This window comes from Crocodylus porosus, unplaced genomic scaffold (genome assembly GCF_001723895.1).
Source record: "Crocodylus porosus isolate Cpor-Errol unplaced genomic scaffold, CroPor_comp1, whole genome shotgun sequence".
Taxonomy (NCBI): Eukaryota; Metazoa; Chordata; order Crocodylia; family Crocodylidae; genus Crocodylus; species Crocodylus porosus.
The window spans coordinates 187,099,636-187,112,529 of NW_017728886.1; positions in this window are offsets into that span (position 1 = coordinate 187,099,636).

Sequence of the window (12,894 nt, forward strand, 5' to 3'; positions counted from 1 at the left end):
ACCTGGCTGGAGTCATTTGAGCCCAGTTTTTCTCCTGCCCAGGCAGGGGGTCAGACTTGAAGATCTACAAGGTCCCTTCCGACCCTACTTCTATAATCATATAATCTGTGTTCTTCTCTGCACATGTTCTCTCACCAGATCTGGGGCAGGACCAAATGGGGAACAGCTGTATTCCCTGTGACTCATGTAGTCCCTCAGTGGCCCAGACCCTGGTAAGTTTCCCTTCCACTCCTCCAGGTAGCATGTTTCTTTTGTTTTGGTAAGGGGCACCGGAGTGGGTTCCCTGTTACAGGGATACTTAAACTCAGCAGAAATTTTCAGAGTTCCATCCAGAAAACAACTCGATGGAGCTCAGCCTTGTTAAAAATCTTAGGAAAAAGGGCTGAATTCTTCTTTTTTTTTTTTTAATTCTCTCAAAAGAAATTGTCAGAAAAAAATGTAAGAAGCTCTGGAAGCACCAAAGATCCCTTTGTGGGAGAGGACATTTGGTGCCTGCCACTTTGTGGCTGAGAGCAGGCAGTTGGCAGGTGCAGGCCAGTCCCGATTTTGCAGCCATTTTAGATCCAGGCCCATAGGGCTGAGCCACCAGTCTGTTGCTGGCAGCCGGGGAGCAACAACACTCAGCTGAGCTGCTGCTTGAAACACCTTGGCAATAAGGGAAGAACTGTGGGGATGGCAAGAAATTCCTAGGGGTCCAGTGGGGTGCCAAGCCCCAGGGAGAAGACTTAGGGCCTAAATAGAACAAGACCCAATCTGGGAAGGGGCTTATGGGTTGCAAGCCTACACAGGGGCTAGGCAAGCCCATGAAATGAAACAGGTAGGGATGAAGCCTGGGGCTCAGGTGAGCCCAGTGGAGAACCACGCCATGTTATTAAGACCTCTAGAGCTCTGAGTAAGCCCTGAGTGAGATGGCTGTATGGTGGGGCTCAGGAGGGGGCTCCTGCTGCCTGAGGATGTCAGCTGCTATGGTGCTGGGTCCAGAACAACCCGACTGATCAATGGAAAAGGGCCAGGGCTGGAAGGCCAAAGGGCAATGAAGCCCAACGCAAGGGGCAGTCCTGAGCCATGATGGACCGTTTGACACCCTGACTGGCCTGGAGTTGGGGCCAGAGCCTAAGGAGACTGAAGGTCCCCTCAATGGGAGGGAGTATCATGGTGTAGGGGAAGAAGGCTCAGTGAGACAGCAGGCCAAAAAAATGAAACATAGCCCAGTAGGGGTGAGACCAAGGCAGGTAGGGCTGCACTGGTCCTGGGTATGACTGAAAACTGCACCCTGCCAGGGAATGGTGGTTGGTGGGACAGTCCTCCAGAAATGCCAGGCCAGTTACCTCCCTGGTGAAAGGCAAGGAGGTGCACCTGAAAACACCAGCCCCCACATTCTGGTGGGATACCAGAGTCTAGGGACAGGATTGGAAGCCAGGCATATCTCTGGACACCTGAGCCTCATGCGGTGCAAGACTCTGGAGGCCCCAGCAAGTGAGGCATATATGGAAGGCCCTAGCAAGAGGACATGAGTTGAAGTGCCAGGGAGGGGGCAGTTAGGCCAAGGAAAGTCTACAGATGCCTGAGGCTGCAGTTGGGACAGAGACTGAGACCCCAGTAAGTCCTCAGATGTGGTGAGGCCAAGTTTGGGTCAGAAGTTAAGAACTTTGAGTTGCTGAATACACAGTGGGGCCCAGCAAGGGGCTAGGGGCAAAGTCAGCTCAGTGTGAGGCACAAGAACATTACTACGTAGAGTAGGGAAGCTGGAGCAACCTGAAGGGCTGCGTGGGGACTGGCCAGTATGAAAATAGTTATTCCTGATGACCCAAGGGAGTCGCTGAAGGGAGCAGAGCAGGTTGGGAGTGGCCCAGTGAGGAGCAGTGTGCAAGAGGCTTGGTGAGAGATGGCAGAGTGAAAGAGGCCCCAGTGAGACATGGGCAGTATGAATGTAGCACTGAAGGGGGCAGTGTGTGAGAGGCCCAGCAGTGGACTGAGTTTGGCCCAGCCTTAAGCTGGAGCTCTGAGAACAATCTGCATGCCATCTGCGAGGCTTAGGACATGATAAAAGGAGGTCGGAGTCATGTATAGCGCCCCATGGCATCGGGGCATTAAAATAGGCAGTCTCCCACATTTTACACCAGTTTAAGAAACAGCAAGTTGTGTCAGGAAACTGGGTAGACCACCCTGTTTAGACAGGTGGCCAGGCCAACATGAGATCCGACCCGAGCTTGCCCCCTGTCACACCCTTATTTATATTTTGTTTAGTTTTCTGTTGGTTTTTGTTCTAGATTTTACAGATCATAAATGACATGAAAGTAATCCAGCCAGAGACTGGTTTGTGTAACTTCAGTTGAACAAGAACTCACAGCAGTGTAGTGATATGGTTGGGCACCCAGGGCAGAGGGGCAGTGGCAACTTCCAGTTGCTGCTGTGCTACTGGCACAAATGCACAGCTACTGGCAGAAGCTTTTTTTTCTCTTTTTCTACCTTCCCCCACCAAGTTGGTGCATGGGGCAGTTGCCCCAGTCACTCCGCATTGGTTATGCCACTGAGAATTCGTAATAGTGGAAAACTCAGAGGGGTTGTTGTGCTCAGATGTTGGCCTTGTTAGATGAATAGAATGTAAGAATTATTTTGCCAGTTAATATTTTAGGTGAAAAAAAATTCACAGCATGATTAGTTTTTGTATTATCACAGATTTTTCCCTTCCCTTTATTTTAGCGGACACATCTGTAGCTGCTTCCAGAAATATTTCTAACCAGCAGTACAAATAGGTAAGTTTCCTTCCCTCCAGACAATAATAATAGTCCTGTATGTTCAGCTGGCAGGAGACACTGAGCAATTGGCACAAAAAATAGCACGTAAATAAAACATGACCTGAAACCTAATGTTGCAGCCACAAAGATCAGACACATTTATAGATATAATTACTTATCAACTGTTGTAGCTTCTAGGGCCTGGTATTACAGTGGATTAGTACAATTGTGTTCCTTTATGACAGACCTGAATTCATAATCAAACTAATGGTTGCTACTGAAGGAAAGAAAGCACTCTCATGCTATTTACTGTATGCCTTTGTCACATTTTGACATAAGAGGCTCTGGCCAGTGGAAATCAAAGAGTAGTATACCAAGGGTTGTTAAAGATTAGTACTTAAGCACTTGTAGCAGAACGCTGTCTGCCTGACTTTGCTTTTGTTCAGTGCAAGCCAGTGAATGATCCAATCTACAAAAGACACCTAAAAATACATGAAAATTCAAAGACATATAAAAGGAAGATGCAAGGAAGGAGAATTAGGTGAGAACATATTTATGATTTCCACGATTAGTATAAAGATAATTAACAAGCATGTAGATACTGCAGCATTTGACTTTTGGACTTTTCACCAGAAACAGAGGAGCAATGAAAAGGAGATGGAGACTTTCACTGGAATGTTAAGTGTCTGCCCTTATAAAGAATGTAGGACAAGGATGGTCAATTAGAAAATACCAGAAATATTCAGAAATAGAATGTGACTGTTATTGGAGATGCCCAAGTGCTGTTTCTTAAGTATGGGAAGTTTTAATGATGCGGAAGCTATCTGACAGATTGTACCCAGTCATTACCTTTCCTTTTCCCTTCAAGCTGAGTCAACCAGAGTATATATGTGTAGGAAAATTTATAAATAGATGTCAGAGGCACAAACTTCCTAGGGTGATATTTTTTACTGGACTATATAGCTAGGATAAAGTGGGATATCACCCTAAGAAATTCTTGCCTTACATAATTTCTGGACCATCACAGCTACAATATCCTTCTTATACGACTTTATAAATAAAGGCATTATCAATTCCTATTGATTTGATGGTTGGTTCATGTAGGTTTCAGAGATGTATCTGTTGTGAAACCCGGATGCCAGTATCTTTGCTGCTTTGGATACAGGCGAGTGCTATCCTAGCTTTATTTACTATAGTTTTCTATTAGGATAAAATTTGATGTGGCAGGGATGCCACCATGAACCAAAACTACCTCCGACACCAGAGTGGAGGGAGAGGTGGCAGCTGCAGAATGCCACCAAAGATCAAAGACATGGTGGTGGAGAGGCTGCCTCCAGAAGGTAAGCTGTGCCGGTGCAGGACAGAGGAGGAAAGTGGCAGCAGCTGAACACTGCTGGGGATTAGGCACGCTTCCCAAGACTGGCGTGGGCATGTTTTGTAGCTGTGTGCCAATGCTGGTTTGTCAGCTGGCCCTCGGAAAGTGGGATAAAAGCTCCACAGACCTACATTCAAGGAGGACTGGAAGTGAGGCCTCCTGAGAGCCTGGAGTGGTGAGAAACAAACAGTGTCCCCAGCAGGGGTGAGTGGTGGCAACCCCAAGAGTTGGGACAGTTAAGACTGTCTCAGAGGAGCCAGGGTACTCAGAGGAGCCAGAGTAACCTGGGGGGAGCGGGGGAGGGAGGGAGGAAGAGAGAGTGTCCTGAGGGAAGATATCCCAGGGTGAGCACATTAACAGGTAAGGCCAACATGAGGCCTGAAGAAGGATGGTACACTGTCTGAACTTGGGCTAAGATTAGACAAGGGCAAAAAGGGCAAAAGCTGAGCTTTAGCTGATTGGCTATGCTTTAGCCTCAGCTGAGGACTAACATCATCACAGGTTGGTGCAAGGCTGAGTGTAGGGAAGGTGGAGCCCCAAGACAAAGATCTAAGCAAGAGACTGAAGAGGAAACCAGGAGAGGCAGGATTAGAGAACTTACTCCCAGCAATAATCCATAACAACAAAGATGTATCAGGCAAGAACCTCTGGGGATCTTTTAGGGAATCTCACTGGAGGGCAAGCTGTCGACATGAAAGAAAACAGCTGTGTCTGATCGGCTCGAAAAGGCAAAACGTTCAAGTGAACGTCACTGGAAATTACATTTGGCTGTAGGGTCACCTCTACCACCAATCCCCACTTCTAACAGTTATGGAGCCTTTAAATTTTACGGCAATGAACAAACTTAAACTTAGATTTTGTTTCTGCAAAGAGAACAATGGCAGATCTAGAGGTGTGTTTGTACATTGACCTAGCCTGGTATATGAATATTTCATATGCTTATCCCTAAATTTATACCACTGAATAAAAACTAAGGATTTCTATTTCACCGACAACCAAAGGCCTCTTGTCCAGAGGCCAGTAATGTCAGATCAGACTCAATTAATTGAGCAAGCTCAATTAATTAATTAGCAGGCTCCAGCAGCCTGGGTGTCACATGTATTCAGCATCTGGGTGCTTCAAAATGACGGCAGGGGCACTTTAACTAAAGGTCACTGAACAAGCTTTACTTAAAGCGCCCATGCCACCATTTTGAAGTGCAGGGATGCTGAATACACAAGACTCTGTGGGCACTTTCATTAGAGTGGCTCCCAAGAGTTCCCCCCCCCCCTTTTCCAACCCACATCCCCAAATCAGCACTGGTGCTGCTGTCCTGGTCACCCCACCTTAGTTATGCTGCTGGCCTCACCAGTTAATCCAAAGACTAGAATGCTGCTACCTGTGAACACCCAGGCTTGTTTGCTGATGGAGTGTTAAGGCCTGAGACTACCATTCCTCTTTTCCTCTCTGCAGTCCAGATGACAAATAATGTGCATTCATAGTCGCATCAGAGATATAAAGTCTTCTCTGAACATAGAACAGAAAATAGCTGTGAAGTAGAGATGTAAATATTTTGTTGAAGCATGTATAACTGAAAGTCACATTTTTAAAGCAGGATGCTATGACTTATCTAAATATGCTTATTTTCATGTAAAAAACAAAAAGAAATCCCCAAACCAAAAAATGTAAATGTGGTCAGGTCAGTACTCCACAGGAACAAAAAGTGTAGTTGCTAGTGTAAACAGTGAAAAAGCAAAGGAATTTTTAAGATAGTGAAAAAATGCCTCAATATAAGGTTCACAGTCATAGTTTAAAACTTTTAAGTATGAGATACCTGCTTTTCAGCTTTAAAATGCGCACTTGCTATTTTCCAAATCTAATATATATCTTTGGCTGTCTTCTCTGCTATTAGTACATTTCTCTTGAATTTATTAGCAATACACTGCTAAGAATAGCAAATAACTATTTAATAAAGAGACTGTCTAGCAAACCAACCTAAAAACTAATTTGAAAATGGAAAGCAAGAGGACTAATTGTCATTGACCTGTTAGGCTTAGGATACATATCTGAAAAAATACTATCAGAATTGATGAATTTACATACGATACTCCCTATTTTGATCTGGTATTGAAAACAACTGAGGAGAGAGACCATGTACATTTGAAATTTTAAAACATTTCATTTTCATCTGGTATTCATCAGTTTCTTTACTTTTTTAAAGAATTAGGAATTTGCTAGTTTTAAAGTTTATTTAAAAGCCACTTTCTATTTTCTTGTCAATGAAGAATACAAACTACATTAGTAATTTTACTGTGCATCTTATATAGGAAACAGTAAAGAGAATTTTTTTATGCCTTGATGGTAAAAGATCACTAGTGTCAAAGTAAGTTCAATCAGAATCACTTATTTCATCCTTTGACTGTCAAATGCAGTTTCTTTAAAGATTCAGTGGGCATGTCCATATGAGATACTAACGGTGCAGTAGCCTAATAACCCAGTGCAGTATCATGCCAGGCAAAACCCATGCTAATATGCTACTGCACAATTGTATTAAGCTACTGCACAGTAAGCATCACTGAAAACCTGCGCACCGACACTGCAGTACTGTGAGTTATTACACATTGATTTAGTAGTTGGTTAACCAAGTACTAAATGTAATGCGCCGTAATTACAGTGCGTTAATGTGTAGACTCACCCAGTATTCGCCAACAAAGCGTATGATTTAGAGATAATGGCTCTGACTCAGTGGTGCTTTCAGGAGGCACAAATCAGGAGGGATAGGAGAAAGTGGCAGCTAAACCATTATGAAAGAGTCATAACAGTTTCCAGAACCAATGCCAGTATTGTATAGAGCAACACTTATCCTTGTCTTTCAATTTTTTTTGTTCTAGCGGTATTAAACTGAAAGTAGTTATCCTTTTCCACATTTAATCATCTAAAATGCACAAAATAAGAAACTGAAGAACTTGATCCTGTAAACATTTGTATATGGAACTTAATTCAAATGTGATGTTCTATTTAAGCATCTGGGTAGTGTGACAGAATTTAAAAGTTAAGCATGTGTTTAAACCCTTACCAGATTGAGGGTTAAGATGAATAAAAAGGTGGAAAATGATCTAGAAAATAGTTCTAGGAGTCAGGTGATGTTATTTCTATTTCTGGCTCTAACAGAGACCTCCCATGAAACCTTGAACAAATCATTTAATTCAGAGGTTGTCAGCTGGGGGTACGTGTACTCCTGGGGGTACTTTGAAAGGTCCCAGGTGGTATGATGGGGAGGGTGAGGATGGAGCGCAGCCACCCCACGTTGCTGCCTCACAGCAGCAGGGCTGGGGCGAAAGCAGGGCCGCACAAATGCTGTGCTGCTGCCTGCCACACCCCTGCTCCGCATATGGCTGCTCACAACACCCCCGCCTTCCCCCTCCCTGCCTATGCTCAGTATCCAGCTGCTCACCACCCTGCCCTACCCTCCACTCAGCATCCAGCCACTCGCCACCCCCCACCCCCACCGGCTACATTTACTTCAAAGGGGGCCGTCAGAGTTACACTTATTAAAAAAAGGTTGAAAACCCCTGATTTAATCCATTTTCCTCCGTTGTTAAGTGAGGATAGTGATAATAATTTTACAATGTTTATTAAGTCATGAGGTTTTGCAGGCACTTTATCCAAATAGTCCATAATAAGCAATCTAAGAGACTGTTAATTTGGATTCCATATTTCATGGGACATGGATTGGTGTTTCCCCCACACCCTCCTTTGGTTTTTGGGGCATGCCAAAGGCACTTCTAGCTGATTTGAGAAATAATGACTGTTATACAACATAAAACTTAGGGCAAAGAAATACCAATTATTTTTTTCCAAAATCAGTGCTTAAATTAAAGGCACACAAAAAAGAATACACCATTCAAATTTGCTTTACTGATCCAACATCTGATTTTTGTTTCCTTAAACTAAAATCTGTCTAAAAGTTTCGCCTATGCATGGCACCTCTCCTTAACTCCTGTTAAGGAAGTCTCGGTTAGTTCCAATAACTTCTACTCAATTTTCTGAACACCATTTGAACATTTAAATGTAATATCGTATTCAGAATATAATGGGTGGTTTATAGGAAAAAAAGCAAAGGCATAGTCCTCACTTTTGAGAATTTTCTATTTTAAATCAGGATGCAGCAGCAGCACACAGAGCAGCAGCATGGGGTGGCATATGGTGGTGCCAGCCACCATGTGCAAGCTTCACCCCTTGCATTTGGCCTGCCAGGCAGCACCAGGCTATGCACTTTGCTTATGTTTCAAACATCTGGAATTTTCAAATTTCCAGAAGGTATTAGGTCCCAAGGATGCCAGATTTTAGGTTATACTGTATCAGGTGAACTAAAATTAGTTCCCACTACAATTTTAGCCTGAACAAACTACAGGCAATGTACAACTGAGTGTATGTGACAAAGTGAATCTTAATACATCTCTTCTGTGAGCTGAAACCATTTTGACTGTCCTAAGGTCATATATAAGAAAACCAGAGCCTTTGCCATCTGACTTAAACTAAAAAAATGAACTCAGAAGTCATGGCTAGATTAGGTACTGTGGTAAATGGAGCACTGCAGATAGGTTAGAGAGAATCTAAGAAATGTGCTTTTAAAGCCTTCAGAATAAAACTTCCACAAGAATCAGGCAGTGTAAAGCTTTATGCTCAGCTTGGACAAATGTTAATGTATACAATAGTGCATAAACAGTCCTTTTGTCAAAGCAGTTCTAAAAATGCTCAAGAAGCAGATATTTCCCACAGTACAACTTAATTATCAGGAAAAAAAAACTCACCAGGAAAAGTACAAAAGAGATATTTGGTCACAGTTTTTCCTATGGAGCCCAGTCACACAGGCACTACAGGTTGTTCTTGTTCAACAACCCATCTTGATTTAGGCATGCCAATACTTTTTTTTCTGTTGCTGGTGAGAGGCTGTCTGCTGGAACTGGCATATGCCCTATCAAAAATAACTCTTCTGGATACATTGTTTTAACTTGCCAATTTGAGAGTTATAACTGTCAACTTACTGATTAACTAAGTATGTGTAGGGAAAATTAAAAATCTAAATGGAATCTTTAGTCATTTGAATTGGGCCTTTGATAGGGTAGTGACTGGTTCTAGCACGTATATGAAGAAAGATGTGACCTTTATTCCTTCTGTGAAATAATATTGCCATTAACTCTGCCCATTCTGCAAAATCTGAATTACTGATTAGCAACAAAGATAGAATATCTATTCTATGTGCCTATTGCAGATAGTTTAACTGCATACAACTACAAAGCCATCAGCAAAATATTTTGCAGGCCAGTTGCTCAATTTCAGATTTAGAGGGAGACAGACTCAGTGAAAAGAGAGATAAAGAAAGTATGTTAACATCAGCTGTAAGAAACATTCTTTCACCTGAAGTCTTATCTTGTATTTCTAGTTATTTTCTGTTGTGACACTAGTGGCGAATGCTGATGCCAAAAATCTGAATGCAAACAGAAGCACTAATTTTATAAACATGTTTGTAAATAGCTAAAAATACTAAGGATTTCTCATGAACTTGAGCAAACCATGTAATTTTTTGTGCGTCTCATTTCCCTGTCTCCAAAATGTGGCTAGTACCACTTCCTTTTCCAGTCCCTTTATCAGGTTTCTCTATTTAGAATTATGCATTTTGAGTCAGGGAATAGCTGTTGAGTATTTGGATAATCACTACCACATGGATACCTTGATTTTAACTGGGGCCTAGAAACCAATACTAATACTACTAATAAAAAAGGTTCTTGTTACAATAATAAAGGGAGGATAGTTAAAAAAAAAACTTAGTTACAAAACACTGATTTCAGTATTTAATGCAGATAAAGATTTTTACTAAAGTTAGCTAGAGATGAGAACTAAAGTAAAACATTAGTATGTCTACATGCATAGTATGGAAAGTATGGAAGTATGGAAATTTTATACTTCATGAGCAGAAAACAAAGTAGGGTAGATACCATTTTAACAAGATAGCAGTGTTTAACGTACTCTTTTTAGAGTACAGGTGAGTCAAGTTATCAGTGAATACTTTAATTATAATTTCACGTATCAGATGGAATGGATATTACTGCATCTCTGGCTGAGATACAAATGCAAGTCCTACCTCAAGGAAGAATCTAAGCTGAACTTTCACTTCCTAAACCAAGACTGTGAATTCCATAATGTTTCCCAATCTCAGGTTGAAAGGGAAAGAAGGACTCTTTCTATCAGGCTTGACCTTTACTTGTCAGTATTATTTGGAAAGTTAGTACTTTTAATTTCTGCTTTATAAGTGTGGGGCTGGTATCAGAGATGCATAGAGAAAGAAAGGAGAAGATAAGAGAGGAAAATCCATCCAATCACAAGGCTATTGTGACTGAATATCTTATATTACCTTTGTCCTCTCCCTATTCTACTCTCCACTGTCAACATTCAGAAAAGGAGCATCAGTTTTTGGAAACAACTGCAATACAAAATAATAAAGTAGTTGTATCGCCTTCACCATAAGTTTTCATCTATATTCTTGTTTGCAAACAAAAGCAAAATGAAGAATTCTAGAAAAGAAGAAAAAATACTAGTTAAAGGCTGCAAAAGTAATTCTCACTTGTATGGTAAATACTTGTCAGTGAAAATAAACACATGGCCATGTCAATAGAGGGGAAATTTATGCTGCAGTGTCTATGCATATTGGTATAGAATTAGACAGGCTGCAAGCATTTGTTGTTTAGAATTATTCTACTTTGAATGATAGATATTTTGCCTGAACCGTAACATTCTTTCAGTAGGTTCTGTGTACCTGATGTTTGAAATCAATATAATTTGTAGTCTAATCATTCTCTATATGACATGAAGTTTGGTTTTGCATTGCCTCATTATTAGGGCTGTGCGAAGCTTTGGGAGCTGATTCGATTTGGAGGAGATACAGCCCGATTCAGTGGCCGAATCTCCAAATCCAAATCGAATCAGGGGACCAGTTCAAATATCCGAATCAATTCAAAGCTCTCAGAATCAATTCAGAGAGCTTCGGTGATTCACGCAGTCCCTACCTACTGCAGCAGGGAGCTGGACCTGGACTCTGAGCTGGTAAGTAGGGGGACAAGGAGGTGGGACTGGAGGGGGAAGGGGACCATGACGCCCACCAGGTCCCACCTCCACCCATTCCCCCAGCCCCCCCCCATGGCTGCCCCACCCATCCTAGCTCCTGGTGCTCTAAAAAAAAGCCCCTACTCACTGGGTGTTGCCGGGCAGAGGGGTGATCCCCACTACCCTCTGTCACGGGGACACTCTGGTGCCCTGCGCCTATGAAGGGATACAGGTGCCGGTTGCTGGGGCAACCACAGTTGGTCAGCTGACCAGGAGGGGGCAGGGCCTGGAGTATACAAACAGCCCAGGCTGAAGCCTATGAGGCAGTTCCCCTCTGGCAGCCTGAACAGTGGGAGCTCTGCTGCAGGGCAGGGCAGGGCAGGGCAGGGCAGCGCAGCGCAGCCTGACCGTCTGCATGATGGTACGGGGTGGAGAGAACCCTGACAGGGAGGTATGAAGTCAGAGCCAGGGTGGCAGAGAATTTATGTTATAGCCAGGAGGCTTATTTTGTGTTACAGCCAGTTGGCTTATGGCTTTGTATTTTCTGTTTGGTTGTTTGTGTAAGACCAGAGGACTGGGTGAGGCTGTAGGGGTTGGAGGAGGCCTCGGGAGCTCCCCAGTAGCATGGGGGTTCCTGGCACTAGAGATGGTGCCGCATGTGGGGTTTTGTACAGACCCCGGCCCCAGTGGGGCACAGTTGTGCAGCACGAGACCGGCCCCAGTGTGGGCATGAGCATGGGTAGAGCCCTAGAGAGGGGCATGCAAGCAAGAAGCCCAGTGAGGGTACAAAGTACAGGGAGCACTGACCCCAGTCCCACGAAAGGGGTCTTGAGGGCCAGGTAAGGCAGAGGCTGCCTGAGCCTGATTGTGAAGTGCCCAAGTTGGGCGTAAGACCCCTGAGGAGGGTTGGGGGCCAGGCACGGCTACAGCCACCTGAGCCCCGACCACAGCAAGAGCGGGAGACGAAGCCCCAGCGTGGGCAACCCAGCGGTGGGAAGTGCGGGAGACAAAGCCCCAGTGCGGACAATGGGAGCACAGGGAACAGAAGACAGGCCCTTGTGGGGTGAGCATGTGGGGAGCACGGGATGGCCCCGATAGGGGCGAGTGCTCTGAGGCGAGCATACGACTAGAGCCCCGTGAGGGCGAGCATACGACTAGAGCCCCGTGAGGGCAAGTGCAAGATTAGAGAGCCCGGTGAAGGCGAGTGTGTGACTAGAGCCCGGTAAGGGCAAGTACAATATTAGAGAGCCCCGTGAGGGCAAGTGTACAAATAGACGCCCCGTGAGGGCAAGTACAAGGATTAGGAGCCCGGTGAGGGCAAGTACAAGATTAGAGGGACACAGCATAGATGAGATAATGCCTGGGACAACTGAGAGGCTTGGGGTGTGGTATTAGGGGTGGAAGGAGCCACGTGATGCCCATAGGGTTGGGTACACCAGAATCTATCCATATAGAGCAGGGACCAGAAGGGTAAAAGCACCGGGTCCAAGGGGTCAAGCAAAGGCAGCCTCCCATTAATATTATAGAACCATCAAAGTTGTGGCGGGTGAGAACGAGGGTGCTAATCGGGCAACTTGGCACGGTAGGGGTGCCAGGAGGGATCACGGCCGCTCCTAGGATCCTGTGCTGTGACACCCCCCCCACTGCCCCATGCTGTGTGGGGAGGCTCTGCCCTGACCCCTGCCTACTCTCTCTGCT